The sequence below is a fragment of the Podarcis tiliguerta genome, assembly GCF_965153285.1.
Source record: "Podarcis tiliguerta genome assembly, chromosome: 2".
NCBI lineage: Eukaryota > Metazoa > Chordata > Lepidosauria > Squamata > Lacertidae > Podarcis > Podarcis tiliguerta.
Genome location: NC_139535.1, coordinates 57,745,174 through 57,769,365, shown reverse-complemented (window position 1 = coordinate 57,769,365; position 24,192 = coordinate 57,745,174). Strand labels below are relative to the sequence as shown.

Below are 24,192 nucleotides of genomic sequence, written 5' to 3'. Positions count from 1 at the left end.
TCCATCTTTCCCCCTTAAGAAGCAACTTACCTTAGGAGTGACTCCCAAGTGGTGGGAGGCAGGACAGAAAGTCAGGAGGCCAGGAGAACCTTGAATATAACTTCTATGGTGCCTAGCAGAAACATGTTCTGTAGGTCATTTCCCACCAGGTATTGTGGACATTATCTTGGGAAAGGAAGAGGGGATAATGGGTGGTTGCATGCAGATGAATGGAAGAGGGAGACCTCACAGGGTCTTTCCTCAGCTGTAAAGCTTGCCCTATTTTCCACAGAGGATCATGGAGCACATAGCCAAACCCCGTAATCCCTGGCAGTAGATAATGCCTGGCAGGAACATCATTTGTAGCTGATAAATGGTCCTGCCAGGTCTTTCCTGGTCCACTTTCTTTCCCACCACTTCCTGTTACCTCTTTTACAAAAGGTAAGCCTCTTTTGCTTCATAAAAATAGAGCACTGGCAGGGAAGTGGTGGAAGTTTGGTGCAAGCCCTATCTCAGTTTGGCTCCAGATCATAGTGGATTGGCCCCAACTTGAATTAAGAGCATATGCTTTGCATGTAGAACATTCCTCCATAGCATGCAGGTAGAGCAGGGTATATTGCAATGTTGTTTTTGTGAGCACAAGGATATATTTCAAAAACCAAAAAGAAACTGCACCATACAAAGTGAGCATGGCACGGCACAGAGATGTGCCCAGGTCCACTAGCTCCACTTCATATGGAATGAGACTCGAACCCAGAAGCACACCTGCCCCAACTGGAGCCCAACTTGCTTGGATTTCTGCTCAGGTAGAACTCTGATCCATTTCTCTTTGTAGAGACAAAATGGGATAAACCCATGTATGCCACCCTGTACTCCTTAGATGAAAAGGAACATGATAAATAACTTAACAATCCATTACGGCTGCAACCTATTTCATTCTGCTGTAGGTTCCCTTAATTAGTTAAGCTTCAGTTTTGCAGACAGTTTCATGAATCTGAATCTTGTTAATTGCAGTGTGCATTAAGTACTGGGCGGGGTGTAACTTTGGGCGGAATTGCAACCATGAATTCATCACAATGGAAACATAAAATAGAAAACAACCCTTAACACATTGCAAGTATGAGAAGACAGAACTCGTTCTGTCCACTAAAATATTGAGCCTGCTTTGACTTGGAACATGTTTCTTTTAATGTAGAGCCCATTCAGCTAAACCTTGACCAAAATCCATTTAATGCCTATTCAAGAAATCTGTTTTCCAGTTACAATTCAGGCCCCCATTGCTGATTTGAGGAACCAAACTAATTTCATGTGGTTCTCCCAACACCCCTCATGACATTTATGACATATTTTTCTGTTTAGAAGGAATGATCTTTTCCAGATGCCAGCTGATCTGAAACTACCTAATGAGATTTCCACAGATGTAGAGAGGTTTTTTAAAAAATGGTATTTTATATATTTTTTCCACAAAGGATGATGCTCTCCAACACAAATATTTCTGTTCCAAAAAACATTACAAATATACTTGGATGAGTGCTGAATTAATGAACACTTGTTCGATGAGAAAAAGAGAGAGGCAGTGCTGTCAGTTCTTTTACTCTTTTTTGGTTTCATAATCTCAATGTGCAATTATACTTAGGCTAGAATATAGTCACTGAAGTCCATGGCACTTCTTTCCAAGCAAGCAAGCTTTATATTTGGGCTGTTAGTATACTTAAACACTGTTAGAAAGGCAGTTTTAAGAGATAAAACGAACATGGTTCATTTTATTCCATATCTCTCTCTACAATTCCAGAGTTCTCTGCCCAATAAGACTATGATTTTGAGCTGTGGATTTCAAAATGACTTGCACTAATTATTATCAACAATATAATGTAAATCGTGATTTCTTAGTGGAAACAGAAAAGTCACACCACATGTAATGATTCTTTTCTTTTCCCTCTAAATGTCTGTATGTATGTTTGTGTGGGGGAAGAAAAATAAATATATTTGGGTGGTGGTTTTTTGTGTGTGTTATTTTGGGATTGCAATAAACATTATGAATTTTTAATATCCAGGTGAGTGATTGATTCTTAATCCCTATCCAATACCTGCCTCCAGATATATCCATCACTGTCCTTACTGCTGGTCTACCTCAGTTTCCCAAAGATACAAATTCCCTTAGTTCAGGGCTCCAGCTCCTTTTCAGGGTGCAGAAATTTTGCATCAGCTACCGATATCCTTCTGATTATGCAGAGCAGCACATTCAATCAAATGGACTCTAACCCATGAAAGCTTAGACCATATAGGCTGTGCTCAGATATAATGACAAGCCATGCTTTAGCATGTCAAGAACAAGTCAAGGTGAGGCTCAGCCTCTTGCACTCCCCTCTCCCCTCTCCTCTTCTGGCACAGCTGTTGCAAGGAGGTCAGAAGCTTAGCTTCTATTTATGTAGCCACAGTTTGGGCGACATAAAAACTCTATGAAACCTGTGGCCCTCCATATGTTTCTAGACTACAACTGCAATCACCCTTGACCCTTGATCATGTTGACTAGGGCTGATGGGAGTAGGAATCTAACAACATCCAGAGGGCTACAGGTTCCCTACCCTAAGCAATGGCTATGGTTTGTTTCATAACCCATTGTTTGAAGTTGGCTTGCTTTAAACAAACCATACTTGAGGTTTGTTGTATTTGGATGAAATGACAATGGGCAGTCAATCAAAAATGGAATCTGAAGCTTCTGAACTCCTCCTGACAGCAGCACTGCAGGATGAGGGGGGAACATCTAAATGCAAACGGGGGCAGGCCTATTCCCATAATAGTAAACCGTGGTTTACTGTGACATCCAAGAGAAAAGACAAACCTTTTTTTCTGTAGCAAACTGACCCAGGCTAGTCCTCTGGAAGTTGCTCACATTAAGTGTGTGGAGCTCCCATTTACCACCTGACAAGCAATCTTCTGTGCTTGGTTAATTTTAATAGATGGGATGTTGCATAGGCTCCAGTTAACCCTTTAAGCGTACCCTACGTCAGGCTTTACATAACTATTAAGTTCAAATATCTTTGATTTCCTTCTGCATTCATATTCTGTTCCTTAGTAAGTTGACCTCTTCCCACACTGTTACATTTGGGGGGGGGGATTGCAGTAGAGTCTGGAATTATTTAAACGATATCCTTCTCACTGTTGTCAGAGCAGAACACCCACAATTGAGCATGTGAGGCCAGGCCCGTTCCAGCTCTGAGATCAGCTTCACAGATGTCTGTCACCTGTTTCTAAGGAAATGTGCAAGTGTTTGGGAAAGTGCAGAGCCTCATTGTTGTTGTGGGAATCTGAAACCACTCTGAACTCTGCCCTGACGTTGCTTGTCAAAAATATTTAAAAAGAAATAGCAACATTCTTTCGTCAGTCATTAGCCAGGACCTGCACTAAAGGCTCTGCCCTGTAAAATGCCAGAATGACTGGCAAGGATTTGAGTGGCAGGAGAGGCAGCTCAAATCCTAGAAGGCCTTTTCAAGGACCATGAGGACTTTGACAGCCAACCCTCTGCTTAGGACAACTGGTTTCCCCAAAGATACTTAACTTTGGGGATGGGAAGGTTATTTGTTTGCAGGGGTCATGACTTGAATACCGTAGTTCTCCATTTGTGAGAATACCTGCAGTCAATTCAGCAGAATCGTTCAAGTTCGGCCTGACTTGCATATGATTTCCTTTTCCTCTAGTATACTTTCAATAACTGCTCTTTTGCTGTGTTGATAAAAGTGAGGTTTGTGTTCTGTTCATATTTCACGATGCTCTTTAGAGGGTGGAAAGGTGCAGCAGCAATCCTGGTGCAAACATACAAATGACAAAGCTGTTCCTGAGATGTACCACTTAAGGCTGTAGAGGGAGGGGTATGTAGGGTGGGTGGTGCAAATGTGGATGCTTCCCCCACTAGGAAGGCTATTGGGACATATAAAACAGTGTGTCAGGGAATGACCAAACGCTTCTGTGGCGTTCGTATGGAGCCCCCGGTCGTCTCACAGGCTATTGACCCGTACACCACTAATCTGCTGCCACCAGCCAGGTCCTCCCTGGTAAAATTACTTCAGTCTCAGTCTGGTTCTCAATTAATAAAGAAGAGTGTATTTTATTTCAGACACAAACAAACTTTTACGGCATTCCAAACGTTGTTGCTGTTTACTTTCTTAGTCTTATTTTCCTCTCTCGATCTCTTCTACCTCCCCACACTCAAGGACCAACTGCCCTAACTGTCTCTCTGTTACCAACTGCCTTTCCCAACCAGCCAACCCACTCAAACCAACCAACTACCCACCAATAACTCCCAACGAACTCCTCCCAGAACTGGTTTTATAGTCCCACTGACTCCACCCCCCTGGGTCCTGACTGTGCAACCTATTTAACTATTTCCCCTCCAGCACTCTCTCATATATGTTAACGTCACAGCTTCTTCCTGACATGCAAGTTTCTACACGTTGGGAGTTTTAAATCAGGTGACCATTCACACATGCAAGTCCTCATTCTGAAGTGTACAACCTAGGAAAAGCTTTCGCCAGATTACGACTCCATAAACTGATCCTTTCTGAAGTTCAGACTACAGGCAAATGCTATGCTAAACATGTTGCGATGCTCATGCAAAGGGCCATGACATGATTTACTACCATGTACATAAATATTTTGGAAAAGAAAATATATCACAGAAAGCTGAATCTTTGACCTGGTCCGGTTTTTATGGATGAGTGCCAGGATTGTGTCAGAAATCCATTACTGAGTCAGTCTGTGAGGATTTATCCTTCCAAATGTGGCACGCTTTCATTATGTTCACTGTTATTTCCCCCCACCGTGCACACAGGGAACTGTGTTACTGCAAATAAAAAGGGTGGACTGTTTTTAATATTAATCATTTACACAGCATTTTTATGGCCAAATTCCAAACAGATTTATTCAGCAGTAAGTCTCACTCAGTTCCATGGGACTTCCTTTCTAGTAGGTATGCATATGAACCTAGGAAGCTGCCTTATACTGAGACAGACCATTGGTCCACCCAGCTGAGTATTGTCTACACTGATTGGCAGCAGGTCTCCAAGGTTTCACTCTTTACCAGCTCTACCTGGAGATGTCGTGGATTGAACCTGGGACATCTTGCATGCAAAGCAAATGCTCTGCCCCTGATCTACTGACTGCCCTTTGGATCACAGCCTTAGGCAACCCTACACATATTTACCAAGAGGGAAGTCCTCACTGAGGGAAAGCTTCTTTCCCATGGTTCCCTTCCCCCATGGCCAATCTGGCAAAGTAAAATGGCCACTTTGGGCAGCAGTTGCTAGGGTAGCATAGAATGGTACTGAGGTGTTGGAGGGTAAATGTTGGGCTATGTACACAATATCTTCTTCTTCTTTGGTGATCACTCGTAGCCGAGTAAGATTGTCTTCCATAAACAAGGTGTTAACAATGAGTCCTTAAGTGACTGTGGAGGCCAATTCTGGATCCACACATCATTCCACAGTGGGGACATTGGTTTCCAGGCAGGAGTTGATCACGGTGTGGATTTGCCAAGCCTACCTTTCTCTTAGCGTGTCCCTCCCTTGCGTCCTGAGTTCGAGTGTCTTCAAAACCCATGACACCTTTGGTAAAGGCTGTTCTCCAACTGGAGCCCTCGCAGGCCAGTGTTTCCCAGTTGTCAGTGTTTATACTACATTTTTTTAGATTTGCACAATATACATATAAAACACATCCCAAGCACATTTCCCGCCTCAAAGAATTCTGGGCCTTGTAGTTTGTTAAGGGTTACTGGGAATTGCAACTCTGGGAAGGGTAAATAACAGTGCCTGGAATTCTTTGAGGGAAAGTGTCTTTAGTGTGTACATAGCCTATGTGTTCAACTAGGCCTGCCCTGTATTACCTAAACTGGCTGGCTGCTGTCCTCTGGTACACTGGGCAATGCTATCCCATTACCAGGGCCAAAGGAAGATTTAACTGCCAGTGCAGTTGGTTTCTAGCGGCAAGGAGTAGGGTGCTTCAGTCATGGAGCCAACGAGGCTCACATGTTTCCTCCTTCAGCAGTGTGATGGATAGAGAATAATCTGCTGGGCCCTCAGGACAGGATGTTTCTTGGGCTCTCTGCTTGAAGGCATCTCTCTCTCCCCCCCCCCCATAGTTCTGGAAGATGATGGATGTGTTAGCTGTGGTTGTGCAGAATTTCTGCCTTCTCCTGTGGCCCTTGCAGCTTCTTCTCCCACTCCTTGTTCTTTATGTTGTAGAGTGGTGAAGTCACTGTGGAGAAGGCTAATCTCTATTGCACAGTGAGGCATCCTGAGCAAGGGGCATCAGACAACGTAGGAGTAGGGGTTGGCAGAGGAGCAGAAGAAGCTGGTAGTCAGATATGCCTGCATTAGACTTCATGGAAATAAATAATGCTAGCTTCTCGCAGCCCATTACCCACATAGATTTTTGGGCTTTAAAGGAGCCTTCTGGCGCAGAACCAGGAAAGGAGAAAACATGAGCAAGGAAGTTGGAAATCAGCCTCTTTGGCGCAAAGCCAAGTTTACAGCTCTGGTAAAGATGACTAAGATTCTACCATTGTGCTACAAGGGCAGCAAATTGGTGCTATGGGGAATTCTTTAATGCCCTGATTCCCCCTATAATGCTAGAATGTAGCATCATTTTAGTATCATAAATTCTATTAAGCAAGACTCTTGCTTAAAGTTGTGGGGGATTAGAGGCCAACTGAAGGAATTTCTTCAAAAAGAAGTTGTGTGAAGCTGGATTGGAAGGAACTTGGCCTCAGCAACAAACTGACTTGTTTATTTCATGCAAAAGAATGGAGCAGAATGTTGATCTTGCTAGCGAGCTGTTGTATTCTTGGTCCTATGAACCAGTATAGCAAGGCTGCCCTGCACATTTTATACCTCACCAAGTCAAAAACAATTATCCAGCCCTACACTGTGGTCTGCTAGGTTCTTGACAAACCTTTCTGAATCCCCAAGCAATCAACAATACTAGGAGATTATTATATTATTTCTCGGGTGGAATTCTGTAAGCGGCCGGTGAGCTCTGCTCGGCTTAGGAAGTAAGAGGTTAGGTGAAGGACTGTCAGGGTAGAAAGCAATAGATTTATTTAAGAGATGTACAGTATGTAGAAAGATCCAGGCCAGAGAGGTCTAGATAAACAAGGTTTTGCAGAATTCTGAAAGGGTGGAGGTATCCAATGTGCTGCCTTCCAGATGTTGCCCATCAGTGTGGCTAATGGAGAGGGATGATGGGAGTGGTAGTCCAGCAACATCTGGTGGATGCCATGTCAGCTACTCCTGTTTTAAAATGCTTCCTTATATTCATGGATGTGTTACATTCATGCACGCATACATGTTCTCAGAACCTGGATTAAGAAGAAAAACTTTAGTCTCTTTTCGCCAAAATGGAAAGGAAACTGAAGGCAGTAAATAAGGGAAATCATTATGTACTAGTTTAAAGCGAGATTTTTTCATTCAGCAATTTTCAGAAGCATCTGGAAAAAATCTTATTATGGATGAGGCATGCCATGATATCTACAACGAATATTTCTGCTGCACATATCCATCCACTCTCCATGCTCCATCAAGTGCTACACACATTTAGATGCTTATAAAGCATCAAGTAAATATAAAAGTTCCCATGATTTATATAAAAACAAAAATGATAACGTGCTTTAAGTGCTCACATTTCTTTTTGTTTATTCTTATTTTCTTGTGCATGTGAATATCTGTGGATTGTCTTTGCTTTGTTGCAGTCATCTCCTGAAAAAGCACTATGAGTTGAACTAAAAAAAAGAAGTCTGTTTAGAAAATGTCACAGTCATGGGATAGGAAGATTGTTTCTCTTACGGATCACTGATTTCTTAAAGAACAGGAAGCGCTATGTAGACATGTCTCCATCATGGGCTGAAACAGTTCCAGCTTCTCGGCCCCAATCCCTTGCCTACGAGGTCCTTAGTGGGCTTGCTGACTGGATAAACCTGGCACCATATGGACATCATGTCATTTATGTCCCTGGTACTACACTTAAATGAGAACGTTTTGTGCAAATCTTTTGTAGGCAGCTGTGACAGCCCTTTGGGACTAAAAAGTAGGGCAGGAGAACTCTACACAACAAAATAAATGTAGGAGTAAATGGAAATGGACAGTTCTTACAATGGAGCTTCCAGAAAAAGGCAACCAAAATGACCAAGGAATTGGAACACCAAAGCATTTGGAGCTTCTGCGTTTAGGAACAAAAATAATGTCAGAAAGGGTGTACATGATAAAGGTTTATAAATTTATGCATATTGTGAAGAAAGTGGGCAGAACTAGGGTTGTTCATTTATTTGCAGATTTATAAATCACTTCACAGCTACCAAAGCAATGCACAAGAGGATAAAAATAAGATAAATCATGGATTCAAAAACTAAAAGCTATAAAATTATTTCTACCATTCTAGAATTAATAGTCCAAAATATGACTTCGTGGAAAGCCTTCTTAAACGAAAGTGTCTTCAATAGTTACATATTCTTTCTCTCCACCCCAAAACAACAGAATTTAAGGTCACCCAATGAAATTGACTGGCAGTAGATTCAAACACTCAAACTAAAGCATCTTATCAATATTGAGCTAAGTTATGGTTTGTAGACCACTCCAGAGAATTCCTTTAGACATGATTGCTGGTTCCAGGTTCAGAAGTGTATACCTCTGAACGCCGCTTGCTGGGAAGTGGCAAGAGCAGTTGAAGGATATTGTCCTTCTCTCCTACCTATAGGCTCACCAGCAGCATGAGATTGGCCACTGCAAGAAACTGGAGGCTGGACTAGACAGATCTTTGGCTTGATGCAGCAGACTAGCTTAACAACTCCTATCACAAGGATCACATGGATAATTTATGTGAAGAGCCCTGAATTCTCTCAGAAAAAGAGGTAGAAATTGAGTCTGGGGAACAGAAAGTTTCCTTGAGTTCCTAGGGAAGGCAAATAGGATTACACCCAATGTAGAAGTGGATGATGATGATGATGATGCTTACAATATACAAAGCTGATCAAAGATGTCTTAGCATAAGCTTGTATAATCCAGTATGTTCATATCTGCTTTTGAGGTATTATCATATCCATTTATGAGCTGCTATGTTGTAGGGCTTTGTGTGCCTATTAAAAGGCAAAGTGTTTCTGAGAGGGAAGGTGGATTGCAAGGGATCTTGCTAATGAAAATCGATAGCATAAAAATCATAATCAGCAGATGCAAATATTTATGCTGCTGAAATAATTAGGGGACTTGCCCAATCATCTCCATATTGCTAAGCTCCTCCAAAACCACCTTGATTGATTTCTAGCTGCCGCCACCCTGGAGGCTTGTCTCTAGAAGCAGGTCATTTATAGTTATGATAATTCATTTTGGTCCTGTAGGTTTACAACTTAGCAGTATATCTTAGTGACTTCTTGGGCGGTATAAAGTTTACAACAGATCCATGTTTTGATTCTAGCCAGGATTCAAGAAGACCCTAAGTAATTGTAGTCTAGTCCGTTCCAAGGCCTTATACCACTTTTCCCAGCATTACAGTGACACCTTTTTTGCTTTAGATAAAACTGGATGCTCAGTTTATGCTTCCCCATCCTATCCCCTCCCACTTCCTACCTCCTTTGTTTCGAAGCCTCTTAAGTGTGAATGTTGGAATTTGGTGGGTTATTGTAGACACCCCAAGCTATATCTCTCACGAGATTCACTGCTTCTGCTGTGCGCTCCAAGGTTGGGGCAAACAAGGAATCAGGAGAGGACAGGTGGACTCCAAGGTTACTTGGAAACTGTATGCTGGTAGTTTAGAAAAGCCCAGAGTAAGAGCCTAAGCTCTGTGGTTTTCTTAGCAGGCGTGGACATTGCTCAGTGGCAGAGTGTCTGCCTTTCATGCATAAGGTCCCAGGTTCAATCCCTGGAATGGAACAGCTTCATTCAGCGCTGACAGGGAAATCTCAAGCCGGTTATCTCCGAGCCCCCCCCCCCTGCACAGGGACATAACATGAAGCTTTGCCCCTCTCATAAGTCTCTTAGACCCACAGACATATTGAAGCAGACATTATATTTCCCACACTGTTGGAAAAATAGATCATTTGGTGTCTGGATGCCTGTGCCTAAGGCATGGGGGAAAGGGGTTATAGAAGAGAAATACAATAGCAGCACCTCTTTTAATCCCAAGGCTACGGCTCTTGTTCGACCTCCAAGGCTATATAACAACCCATTTATTGCTTTCATTTTGGGCTTAACGCAGGGGGAGGAAAAACTACGCTTTCCTGGCAGTGCATGTATACAAAGTCCTCAGCCATTCTTGTGCCATGCTCCTTCTTTACAAAAAGCCCATCTAAATACCAGAGTCATAGACGGAGAATGGAACGTAGCATGACATTCAGGAAGACACACGTTTTCCTTCTGCATGCCTTTTCCTTATACTCTGGGGGAAAGGAGGACCTTTTACTGTGGCCTCCATGCACCCCCCGTCTCTTCTCTGTTCCCTTTGCTTTTCAGAAGCCAGAGCAGTGAATTTTCCATTCTCTGGAGGACCTACCAAACGGAACGGGACAGACAAAGGCAGCATTGCTATTAATCTTAAACTTTTATCTCCTATTAGTGTGTCAATAAGCAAACCTTTTCTTCTGCCACCCTTTGATATACTGGACGTGTGTCAGAGGAAAAACACGGGCCATCCATATCTTATCTTATATTAAGGAGAGTCGTTGAGAAACATACCTTCATTACTGCGACAGTCATGTCAAAAAGAATCGACTTATTGTCAGCGCATCTAACCTAACAATGTTAATGGACCCTTCAGGCATCTCCTCCTCCTCATTTGTTTCTTACATGCCTATCAAAGAGACAATGCAAGGTAGTTACCAAGCTCTGGGGAGTGGTGTGTGTATGTGTTAAGAGAGTCCATGACAGCTCTTTGGGCTGCTCATAATGAAGTGAGATGAGTGTGTGGGAGGAGGGAAAGGAGAAGCATTTTGACAGTACCAAAGACCCAGAATGGTACTTCAGCCATCTTGGCAGCTCTCTTTACTCCAAGGTTCTTATTGGTCCAAGTGTTTCACCTGGAGTGACATCACCATCCTTTCTTCTAATGTTCCATTGCATAGCTGTGAAGGTAAACCATTTTTACAAAAGCTCAGTTATAGACATCTTAAGTTATAGATTCCTTAAGAATGGACGTAACTATACAGTGGTCGCCTGAAAATGGTCTTCCCACCTTTCTCCAATACAGTGGTACCTCCGGTTACAGACGCTTCAGGTTACAGACTCCCGTAACCCAGAAATAGTACCTCGGGTTAAGAACTTTGCTTCAGGATGAGAACAGAAATTGTGTGGTGGCGGCACGGCACCAGCGGGAGGCCCCATTAGCTAAAGTGGTACCTCAGGTTAAGAACAGTTTCAGGTTAAGAACAGACCTCCGGAATGAATTAAGTTCTTAACCCGAGGTACCACTGTATTCACAAGTCTGGCTTTCCTAATTCTTCAAGTACATAATTAGCTGCCCCTGCCACACAATACTCGTCCTCACACACATAGCTCTTCCTTTCACATCACAATGTTCCCTGCTATTTCCTTGCCAAAGTACACAAAATAATGTAACCCAGCCTCCAGTAGAAATAATTTGTAGAAATACCATAAGAAGAAAAACCAAAGGTACTGCTACCACTGCTGAATTGTCTGACACGCGTGAAACTGTAAAGTTTCAAGCACTTGCTCAGTGGTTTGGTGATGGCAGCAATATAAGGCCTAGCTATATATTATGTGAGGATCTGTGATGTTATTGTAAATAATAATAATAATAATAATAATAATAATAATAATAATAATAATTTATTTATACCCTGCCCATCTGACTGGGTTTCCCCAGCCACTCTGGGCAGCTCCCAGCAGAATATTAAAAACACGATAAAACATCAAACATTAAAAAGTTCCCTAAACAGGGCTGCCTTCAGATGTCTTCTAAAAGTCAGATAGTTGTTTATTTCCTTGACATCTGATGGGAGGGCATTCCACAGGGCGGGTGTCACTGTCAAGAAGGCCCTCTGCCTGGTTCCCTGTAACCTCACTTCTCTCAGTGAGGGAACTGCCAGAAGGCCCTCGACGCTGGACCTCAGCGTGTGTAACATTTTTCTATCTCTGTTGCATTTCATTCTACTGCTTCCAGGGGGTGAGGGTCGCTGAATGCAATGACCTCACATTTTAGTAACTGTTACCTGGGAATCACACAAGGTTTAATGGCAGCTGTGCATTCTCCATGCATAACATCTAGCTACGCCTTAAAACTCTTTTCTGCCAGAGAAGGTGTCTTCTGGTTCCATTAGAGAGGTGTTCTTGACTATTCTTACACATTTTCAAATTCAGCTGCTCTAGCCATGCTGCATTAGTTTTTATGGAATGCACATTCTCATCCACACTGGAATGTGATTCTGACACACATCTCAATGTGTAAGCAAATCAGTGTGGTGTAGACTGAGGGCCAAAAAATCTGTAGAGCAGTTTGTGCTTGCAGGAAGCACATGGGAATTTGGTGGGTGAGGTGGGGCCAGTGGCTCCTATTAGTATATAACTAAGAAAACAATATGGAAGAGTTAAATGTAACAATCACATAAATATCAGAATAGCATAAATATTATCATTAACTTAATTTATTTTACTCTTCACTGTAAGGAAAAAGATTTCATATAACAGTTTCTCTTCAAAATTTGTTTACTAAGTCACAGGGGGAAATCATCCATTCATTCCACCATCACCCCATTTTTCCTCCTGTGTGTATGTTTTTATCAGCCATATCACAGCTCAAAAGAGAATCACATCATTGGCATCAACTTTATTTTTGTATTATCAAAACGATCATGAAAACATGAGGAGATAATTGAAGCCACATATATATGTGCCTGAGTGTAAGCCTTTGACAAACTTGTATGGCAGACTGAACAATGAATCCCAAGTTTGGTAAAAATAGCCAAGGGCACAGAAAAGTTTGTCATCTTGCAAAAATTCGTGACAACCAAGCCCTATTGGATTACTTTCAAAAGTTGTCCTTCAAAATCTTTTCCTCAGATTTGCTCACAATTTTATCCTGCCACAGGTTCTTTGCTTATCCACAACTTACAGTTTCTAAGATGGTCATTTTCTATATCAGCCTGCCCCACTCTGGTACCCTCCAGATGTTTTAGACTACAGTTCCCAGTATTGGCTGCTGCTGATGGGACTTATAGTCCAAAATATCCAGAGGGCACAAGATTGGGGAATGATTAATTTATTAACACCTTTCTATGCAAGCCCATTAAGCCACATGACTGTTTATTATTTGGGAGTATTTTAAAAATAAAAAGTATTATTATCATAATCATCACATATACATTCTAGAAACAAAGATAACCCAAACCCATACTAGGAAAAAGACTTTCCCTGGAGACCCCTGAAAATACATTATGAAAACCTGTATTCCCGTACATACACCACTACTTAGAACAGTATACATCTGTAAAACACGTTCTTCTCAAGTGATCCACAAGCTAGTATGAACCCTTCAAACTGGTCTTTGGTTTTTTGGAGTATTTGTGAGTGAAACAAAGCTTACCATCCTCCAGTAAAGTGTCGTTGTGCTTTGGTAAAATTTATGCCCCATCTACTAACCCAAGTTCTCAACGTAGTTTACAATATATTTAAAACACAACAAAATAGACAATGATAGTTTCTTATGGATATGACATTCATTAGAGCAGGTTCTTCAAGCCATTGGGTTCACTCAGATTTTCAAGCTACTGATTATGTTTAATGTAATTCTTTAATGTAGGGATGGGGAGCCTCAGGCCTGGGGGCTCTTATGATGTGTGAATTGAGGGTTTTTTTTAATCACTTGTTGCTTTGAAATTCACATCCATCAGCATGGGCCTTTTCATTCCCTGATTTCTATTCAAATGCTTTTTAGAGAACAAATGAAATGAAGTCATAATAATAAAAATAATGCTATACATGTGCATGGCGGAGAAAGGGTATTCTGAATATGGATTTTGTGTCAAGGTATGAGAGAGAGAGAAGGAGCGATCACCTTAGTGACCCAGGTTTAACTATAAAGCATATTTTTCAAATGAGCAAACTTCTTAAATAACGTGGAAGGGGCCCTTTTTACCCTTAATGTGCGGAAAATGATACAAGTTACTTTGCAAAGGAAAAAGTGTGCTAATGTGCCAACAGCAATTGAATTCCACTGGCCTTCTATTCATTAAACTTCCATTGCTCTGCACATAATTCATCTCAGCTCAGTTATGCTCCTCAAGGGTCTGCTACGAAAATAAAGAAGTAATCACTTCTATGTCGCCAAATAAGGTGCACTTGGCTCCAGACATCCACTTACAACTATTGACAAAGAAAAGCAGACACACGGTGCCAAAAAACAAATGAGGATTCTCTTCTCACCCCCCATCCAAACTGGCTCTTGGAAGGCAGATCCAATGTGCTGCACTTCAAAGGTTCCATTTTCTTAAGTCTTTCATGCTTACAACTCACAGGAACCTCAATATTTACTAAAATTCCCAGGGAGTGTTTTGCAAATTTAATAGGTTCTGACTGCTTAGGCTAAGTTGTGCTCTTGTAGTTCAGTGGAAAACCACATATAGTTTGCAAGAGAAATGTTCCAGGTATGCATGGGGAACGCTCCTCTCTGAAACCCATGGGAACCATTGCCAATCAGTGTAGAGAATATTATCCTAGATGGGCCAGTGGTTTGAATCACCATAAGGCTGTTTTCTTATGCCCTTAACATTGGAAGCAAGCATGGACTTAGCATAGCAAACTTTCATTTTCTTCCCTGTCATGTATATTGTCTTAAAGGTACCCCTGACCATTAGGTCCAGTTGTGGCCGACTCTGGGGTTGCGGCGCTCATCTCGCTTTATTGGCTGAGGGAGCCAGCGTACAGCTTCCGGGTCATGTGGCCAGCATGACTAAGCCACTTCTGGCGAACCAGAGCAGTGCACGGAAACACCGTTTACCATCCCACCAGAGTGGTACCTATTTATCTACTTGCACTTTGACGTGCTTTGGACCTGCTAGGTTGACAGGAGCAGGGACCGAGCAACGGGAGCTCACCCCGTGGCGGGGATTCGAACCACCAACCTTTTGATCAGCAAGTCCTAGGCTCTGTGGCTTAACCCACAGCGCCACCTGCATCCCATGTATATTGTCTTACTCAGCTCTAAATATGCAAAGGTGGAGGGGAAAGACAACACTTTCTTACCAAAAGGAAAAAGAGCAAGTGATGTCGTGATCATTTGAATTGATAGGCAAGAGGTGATACAGCATGGCATTCCATCTTCTTCTTACAGCAGGGATGAGGAGCTTCAGGCAGGGCCTCCATAAAGTCCCCCCCCCCCCCGGTCTTTCTAGACCACATCCACCATGCAGGCTACACTCTTTCCCCAGGCCACATCCCCCTCTGGCTCTGCTTTCCACCCTTCTTGAGCGTTTTGTCTGTCTGACATTAGTTCTTGAATCGTGACAAAATGCCTCGCTTGACAGGATGGAGAATAGAGAGGGGTTTGGCTCCTGGCAAGTGGCCCTTGTGCTGAAAGGCAATGTGGCCCTCAGGCTGAAAAAAAGTTATTATTTCATCATCATCATCATCATCATCATCATCATCATGATATAGTCGTACCTTGGAAGCCAAACGGAACCTATTCTGGAAGTCCGTTTGACTTCCAAAACGTTTGAAGACCAAAGTGTGCAGAAGCCCCGTCGGAAGCTGCAGAAGTCCTGTCAGACATTTGACTTCCAAAAATAGTTCACAAACCAGAACACTCACTTTCAAGTTTGTGGCGTTCAGAAGCCAAAATGTTCGAGAACTAAGCTGTTCGAAAACCAAGGTACAACTATAATCAAAATTATTTCGTGCTCAGCACGAAAGCACCTGGTTCTATTTACCTGTGATTTGGCAGGATTTATCTGTTCTAGAGGGCTTATCACACATTGAAATTTCATTCACTTCTTCCAAAAAGAAAAGATTTTTGAGATTTGTTCTTAAAAATATAAAGCGGTATAGAAATGAAATGAATAATAAAAATAAAAGATGCTGTAGCCATTGTTTGATTTTCCAATAGCGAATGGGGGCCAGAAGGGGAGAAAGGGAGACAAAGATCCTTTAGATCAAGTATCTGATAATGTTTTCTAAAGCACCAAATGGGGGTCTGAACCATATCTACTTACTACAGCTAAAGCTAAAATACACTTACCATTTTTATGTTTCTTAATTTCAAAATTTGATTTTTGTTCACTAGCATTTCCTGTTTTGTTAATTTCACCATAATGACTGTAAAACTCATGGTATTATTTATGGGGTGTAGGAAGTATTTTTAAATGGAATTTGAAAAATTTAGTGGTTTTAATGGAACTGGAATCAGACCAATGGCATTAAACAAGAATGACTCGCTTTGACCATATCTAGTTGACCACTGTGGGAAACAGGATGCTGAAACAGATAGCTTTTGGGGGCTAATTCAGCAGGGCTTTTCTTATGTTCTTATGACCCAGAGGATCATGAGTACAGGGAGGTTCACACAGAGCTCCTGTATCTGCAGAGTTCTCTTTTAATTTCCATGGAGAATTTGCTTGTATAGAGGAGCGTGCATGTAGTTCAGCTTTCTCTGCTGAAATAGGATGCAGAGTTTTGTGCACATTTTGGAACTTCCACATCTGTGACACGATTCGTGTTCAGACTGACAGTCACTTAGAAGCTCCATGACAATATCTGCATCTTAGGCAATCCTAGTTTTAGATCCTATAATTTTATCTATTGGTTTACTTAAAACTAAATTTTGTTGAACTCCATGGGGCTTAATCCCAAAGAAGCAGGGATAGAATTGCAACCCCAATATGAATTCAGCAAAGGGGCTGAGTTCTCCTCTAAACTCCAAACATGAGAATGTTTGCATTGGGAAGTTCAGGGTCAACCTTTAAAACTTCAACTTCACAAAGAACCAAACAAATAGAACTTTCAGTTCATTTCCCTTCAGCCCTGGTCTAGAGAAGATATGTCAGAGGAGAACCACCTTTGCAATAATATTTCCAAGACCCTTAATGGTAGCATATAACTGATATCTACCACCATTAATGGATACATTTTTTAAATGCCCCATTCATATAGAGCGGCTCAATGAAAATATTATTCCATTAATGGTTTGCAACTGCAGTAGAGCTCCAGTGGCAGAAAATTGCTCACCAGGGATATGAAATTGCGCAGACAAGCCCACATGAAAAATGCAAGCTTACTCATTAAAATTGCTGTTATTTTAATATGTGCTTGCTGCTGTCACTCAGGTATTGGCATCCCACCTCAGCCCCCCATGCCAAACCTGCAAGGGAGGCCATGCACTTTTCTTGCAGCTGAAGCTTTGGGGCTCAAGAGAATTTCTGAAGGTAGATTTATTGGAAGAGATCAGGTTACAGAATACCTCACTTTAGGCTTCCCCTTGAAATTAATGATGCTATTAGGGATACTGAGGCTCCTTAGAGCTGTCATTTTAAATTATGACCATTCTTGCTTTGACACAACACCACAAGAGCCTTTCTCTTTAAGAAGCAGTGGTATGGGAGAAAGGTGTCTGAGTCAAAACGCGAGAACAGTGTTCAAAAGGGCAGATATTTTCTTTTCCAAAAGATTAGACTTGACTGGAGTTAATAGCAACATATGTGTTTCTGTCCTCAGAGAATTCTGCCACTTTCTGAATCTAGTTCTGTAAGGCAACAGGAAGAGGATATCAAAACACCCACAGAGTGACTAGGAATAATGGTTAATTATAGTGTCATAGAGTGAGATACCTGCTTTAAAGGAGTGTGTTAACCAATCTTTTCGCCAATGGGAAACAGGACTGAACAGTAAGACCCTGTAGGCAACATCCTCCTTTCCTCTTCCTGCCAAAATGAGGAAAGCCGTTTCCATGGAAAGCAAAACAAGACGTGGAAAATAACAGGTATACACACAGAGGTTCTTGAAAGGAATGTTCATCCACAGTGATTCAGAAAATCTTTGAAATCGCTGGTTTCTGGCAGGCCCCAACTTTTACTGTACTATGTGGACTACTCAAAGGACAGGCAGACATGACACTGGTGGCAGTGCTAGCTAGTAGACAAATGGTTTTGTTTTGTTTCAGGGCCTGCATATGTCCCTAATATGGTTGCCCAATCATCCTCACAACGCTCCTGTGAGGTTAGGTTGCGAGACAGCGACTGGCCCACAGTGAGCTTTGTGGCTGAGTAGGAGCACCCTGATCTCCTTGGTCCAAGTCCAACACTCTAACATCTCTACATCTCACCAGATTAATCGTAAAGGCCAGACTACATGTTATGACAGATATGCGGTGGTGGTTGGAGTATGACATCTCCCTGTTCTCATTGATATCTCCCCTTGAAACATTTAATTCTATTTTTCCAAGGCATAATGTTGTTTCTTCCCCACCCACTCTCTCTGTGACACTGGCTGTCACTGGTGGGTGGGGAAGCAATGTTGTGTCTTCAGACATGGAAACTATTGTGGCAAGTAAGAAAAAAAAGTGCAAAGAGGCAGAAGATGATATCACATCATGGGTAGCTGAAATAAATTACATGTTGGAGGAGAAAAGGGAAAATGCAATGCAAAGAATACTTGACATAACAATGTCATATCAAACTGAGAGATTAAAGGTTCTCCCCTGTATTTTGTTGTTCGGTCTGCCCTGGGTTCCACCCTTTCTGAATTCTAGCCTAGCTCTGAGAACTTAGTTTTTAGCTTCAGTTCATTTGCATCTCTTCCCACTATGCATGACCACCACAGTTTCAATCGTTCCAACATCTCCTGCTCCACGGCAGGTGGAAATGAGCAGCTTTTGACTCTTATGGAGACAGTCACTGGGCAGATCAGCCATTTTATTGCCAGACAGAAGTAAGAAAACACAGAGGCAGGGGGAAGAAGATAGCCCAGATAACCTCTCCCTACTGGCTGCTGTACCCACCCAGATTCAGGGTAGTTGCTTGCTTGGTTGTCTCTGACTTCTCTCTGGCTTCCACAACTCCTCCTTATAAGCCATTGGGAGGAGTCTGAAAGCTTGCAGCATCTCGCCAGTCCCATCTGCCACCCATCTGAGCTGATTGCTGGTCAGGCTACTGTAAAGTAAGGAGTTGGTCTTGTGGCTCCTTCCTCCCATTTCCCACAACGAACTAACCAATGAATTAAGAAAAGGAAGCTGTGGAAAATTCAGATGAGAAGATGTCCACCTATATATTATGGTGAGAAGGGAAAAGCTCAATGGGAGTCTATGATAGCATGCTGTTTGCCTTTTAGCCTTCAACTTTGATGCAAGCTTCCATTTTCCATGCCTAAGAAAAATAATTTGACCGAAACCCAGCAAAATAGTTAATTTCTTTTAAAATATTCTGAGGGCCAACACCCATATCTTCAGAATTGTTCTTTGCGCGCGCACACACACACACACACACAAAATACACACACGGTGAGTCCTTTAAAAGAGGTCCCATGGATACAGAGTACGCATGTTCCATGGGGCCTCTTTTAAAAGACTCACCCTGTATAAAACAGGCAGTGTAATCACTACATACGGTATTTACTCAAATCTAATGCACCATCAAATCTAATGCACACCCTAATTTTCACAATGTAATTTGGCCAAAAAGGTGTGCATTACATTAGAGTAAATATATCACCTATATGCAGATAAACATTTAAAGATACATGCCCATGAATAGTTGTATGGTCTTTATTGTCTTCTGGTTGCAGGAATAAGTTTTTTTAAAAAGCAATTAATCACTTTAAATCATGTCCAGCATATTATTATTATTATTAGCATTACTACTACTATTACCCCCACGATGGGGTGAGCTCCCGTTGCTCGGTCCCTGTTCCTGCCAACCTAGCAGTTTGAAACCACGTCAAAGTGCAAGTAGATAAATAGGTACCACTCTGGCAGGAAGGTAAACGGCATTTCCGTGTGCTGCTCTGGTTCGCCAGAAGCGGCTTAGTCATGCTGGACACATGAGCCGGAAGCTGTACGCCGGCTCCCTTGGCCAATAAAGCGAGATGAGCGCTGCAACCCCAGAGTCGGTCACGACTGGACCTAATGGTCAGGGGTCCCTTTACCTTTACCTTTACTACTACTACTACTACTAATATCACTACTACTACTATCACTACTACTACTGCTGCTACTACTACTACTTTATTTGGTTATATCACACCTTTTTCATTGATAGTAACTCAAAAACTCTTTCTGAAATAAGAGAAGCAGGTCTTCATAGTGAAAACTGATTACTTTCTTGCTGTCTTTCTCCCCCTCTTTCAGGATATCCATTTCACAAAAATAACTATTAAAAGAGAAAAGGAAAAAAGTAAGCAAATGGTAGAAAACCTCTTCTTAGTGTTCCCAGTTGCGACCTACAAAAGTCCCATCTCTAATCTCTTGCAGGAGAAACTCATAGCTTTTTGTGATGTTTAGGGATTTACAGAGTTGGAGGCAGTGAAAGCATTTATTGCTCTAATGGCAGTACAAAAATTGTCTGTACTTTGAGAAGTTGTATGGCAAAATTGCTCCAAACAACTAATGCCCTGTCCCTCTGCACAATGAGCAATTAAAATGAAGTAAGCTGTAAAACTTGGGCAATGCATTTTAAAATAACTGTTTCATTTCCAAAATTGTTAAACTAACACGTATGAAATATATATTGGGTTGTCTCCAGCAGCTGATGGTAAGGCTTTTGTTGGCGGAATGGGGAGGGAAGCAAGTTTTGGCAATTTACCCTCCCCTCAGCACCCTCATGCCCCTGAATCTGCTCTTTTGGGGGATCCTCTTTTTGGGAATTGTCCAAATTTAGAGAGGTGCAAAAGGAAGGGGAAATTGATGAAAATTGCTTCTCTCCCTAGTCTGCCAATGGAACCCTTACCACGTGCTGAGCAACACTGGTGGACGTTCAACCCTTTTCTCCTTCAACAGTTCCTTTAATAAATAGCCAGGAGCCAAGTCTCATTACAACTAAGGATTAGGGATGGGAAAATCATTTTCCATTTACGTACATCATGTCCTCATGTTTTCAGTCTAAAGTTCTGTTCTCCACATTTCCACATCAGTTTGAAATATTTCTTTTAAAAGTCCTTGCGAAAATACACCAGCATTTTAGTACGTCTAGCACTAATATACAGGTACACAGGATGGTATGCAGTCTTCCTTAAGATGCACATTTGTGCAAAGCAATTTCTCCTTATAGTTTTTTTTTTTTTTTACGTAGGTGTCACGAACACCTGGATTTTTATGCACACTTTCCCCTGGTTACATGTATTTTTGTACACATTACTTGGCTGAAGAACTGTATTCACATTCCTTGAAGTGTGAATTTCAAAGTACGGAGCTGCTCCATCTCTCAGAATGGCTCAAACTAGGTATAATGGTACCTCAGGTTAAGTACTTAATTTGCTCCAGAGGTCCATACTTTACCTGAGACTGTTCTTAACCTGAAGCACCACTTTAACTAATGGGGCTTCCTGCTGCTGCTGCGCCGCTGGAGCCCGATTTCTGTTCTTATCCTGAAGCAAAGTTCTTAACCTGAAGCAATATTTCTGGGTTAGCAGAGTCTGTAACCTGAAGCGTATGTAACCTGAAGCATATGTAACCCGAGGTACCACTGTAGATTCATCTTTAAATGTGGACTGAATCAGATTTCTCCCTCATTCCTACTGAGGATGCAATCCACAAAAGCCCTCTTGGAGGTTTTTTTTAAGACCTCTTTTTGGATATTCTGTTAGGTGGAATAACCTAAAACCCAGCATGTAAAATGTGGTAAATTTCCCCTTTCAAGAGGGATGGAGCCACCATTTACCTGCTAGTCCTCAAGGGAAAGCAGAAGATCCATTTATCTTGACGATCCCTTACCTTTTTTTTTCTATTCCACAGGCTGTATGCGCTACGGGGCAGTGCTGTGTGTGGCCCAAGGGCTTTATACTGACCACAACTGAGGTGCAGTAAATTGGCCCATTTCTTAGAACAGAGTTAACATTCTGTAGCTTTTTTGAGCATGTGTGCACGTTACATATAACACTTAAAATATAACAGGATCTTGGCAATAAAAGGGAGCTTCCTTAATGGTTTTTATGATGAGTCTACATTATCTGTTCAAGCTTAAGAAAGCAGGTGCAAGATGGCATTTCTAATTCTGTTAAGTAACAAAATCAATGCTTCATGAGCTCTGTTGGTGCCTATGGCTGCAATCCTACACCCACTTATCTAGGAGTAAGCTCCACTGCACTCAGTGGGACTTATTTCTAAGTAGACACATATAGGATTGCACTGTCCATTACTAGGTGTTTTTTGTTTTAAAGAGACAGGGTATGTAGAGTCTTTAGCTATGTCAATAATTGAGGCCTCTTTTGAAATACAGCTTGCTTAATAAGGTTTTGTTTTATTTATTTTATTTTTATTTTCTGAAATCACAATGCTATTTCCACTCCATCACTTAAACACACACCATGATTTGCTGCTTTCTCTTGGTCAAGGGCTGATTCTGTAGCTCTGGAAAGTTCCCAAACATATTAAGCTTCTTTATTGAAAGCAAATGGAGAAAGGGGGGGGGGAGGAGGGAGCATCTCTTGCTGAGCAGAAGCTGCATAATTGGATTAAAATCTCTCTGTGTGTACAGTATGGGGATCTGAGGACCCCTGCTGCCCTTTTGATTCCTATGGAGATGGCAGGCAGAATGCAAGAGCATCGCTGATGGAAACGGGAGCCAGAGGTATGCAGCACAATGTGATTTGCCATCCAAAGCCTGAGGATTTACCCAGTCGCGGCTTCCCCGGAGGAATAGCAAGCTCCTTTCAGCAGCTGTGGAAGGGTGACCAGCAGTGCTCATTAGAAGCTGGTCTCTTCTGGTACTGAATGCAAATTAAGGAGCCATGTTTGTGGTTCATTAGCAGTCAAGTGGTTTGTCCAAAATACATCTTGTAGTTTTAGGGGTGTGGGGAAGAGAAGATCCACGGCCTAAGATTCCTTATGCATTTCAAATCACTTGCCCCAGCTAGCCTTTGATCTTCCTGTAATTTAAAATAAATGTGGGCTTCAAGTCCCTTTAAAGTTGTCAATCTTTTTCTGTGTGAAGGATTTGTGACAAGCCAAAATGTATTTGTGTTTGTTTTAATTTAGATTGCCCAAAAGCTAGAAATGAAACAAATGTGTGAGTCATCTAACTTGCAAAAATTAACACATTAATAAATATAAAATATTAATATAATAAAAATATAAAAAACTATATATATTCAACAATAAACTTGACCTATCAGTATTTATCATTATAGCTGCAAACTGTTCACCAGTAAGACTTTTAAGGTTTAGCCCCCCCCTTTAAAGGTCCAGAAGAAATTTAATGGGGTTTCATATGACCTTTTAAGTTCATAGAAATCTAGTGCAAAATTTGCTCTGGACTGAGTAAAAAGACCATAGCCATACACACTCAGGATAGACAAGGGACTGATTAATGAGTTAATCAGGATCTTTTGGATAGCAGAGCAACTCCCATCAGCCCCAGTCAGACTGTGGTGCAACTCTATAATTTCCATTTTGAGATAAGGCAACCAGAACTGTCCACAGTGTTCCAAATATGGCCACATTATAGTTTTGTATAATGGCATTATGATATCAGGAGTTTTGTTTCCAATTCCTTTCCTAACGATCCCTAGCATGGAATTTGCTCCTTCCACTGCTGTTGCACACTAGTTTGACATCTTCATCAAGCTGTTCACTACGAACCCAGGATGTCACTCCTGGTCAGTCATTGCCAGTTCATTCCCCATGAGCATATATGTGAAATTATTATTCTTTTTTTGCCACAACATGCATCACTACATTGGCCATTTTACTACCCATTCACTCAATTTGGAAAGGTTCTTTTGGATCTCTTTTTATTTTAATGACCCTGAAGAATTTACTATCATCAGCCACCTAACTCCTAACTCTAGATAATTTATCAATAAGTGAAAAAAGCACAGGTCCCAAGACCAATCCTTGGCAAACTCGACTTTCTGCTTCTCTCCATTCAAGGGACTGTCCATTTATCCCTATTCTTTGCTTCCTGTTACTTAACCAGTTACTGATCCACAAGAGGACCTCTACGCTTACCTCTTTGGTGAGATACTTTGTTGAAACTTTTTCAAAATCCAAGTACAGAATGTCACCCAGATCACCTCTATCTGT

The 24,192-nt window shown here is 41.7% G+C and overlaps 1 protein-coding gene and 1 long non-coding RNA gene across 3 annotated transcripts in view; one reads left to right on the top strand and one right to left on the bottom strand.

Moving 5' to 3' along the window:
• Positions 1-24,192, top strand: part of LOC310669703 (uncharacterized protein) — a 154,351-nt gene that overhangs the window by 111,178 nt on the left and 18,981 nt on the right. The window lies entirely within an intron of this gene.
• On the bottom strand, positions 7,048-10,975 carry LOC310672516. Its single transcript, XR_014508635.1, has 2 exons — positions 10,692-10,975; positions 7,048-7,330 (listed from the first exon to the last, which is right to left on the bottom strand). It is a non-coding gene; the product is annotated as an uncharacterized lncRNA (long non-coding RNA).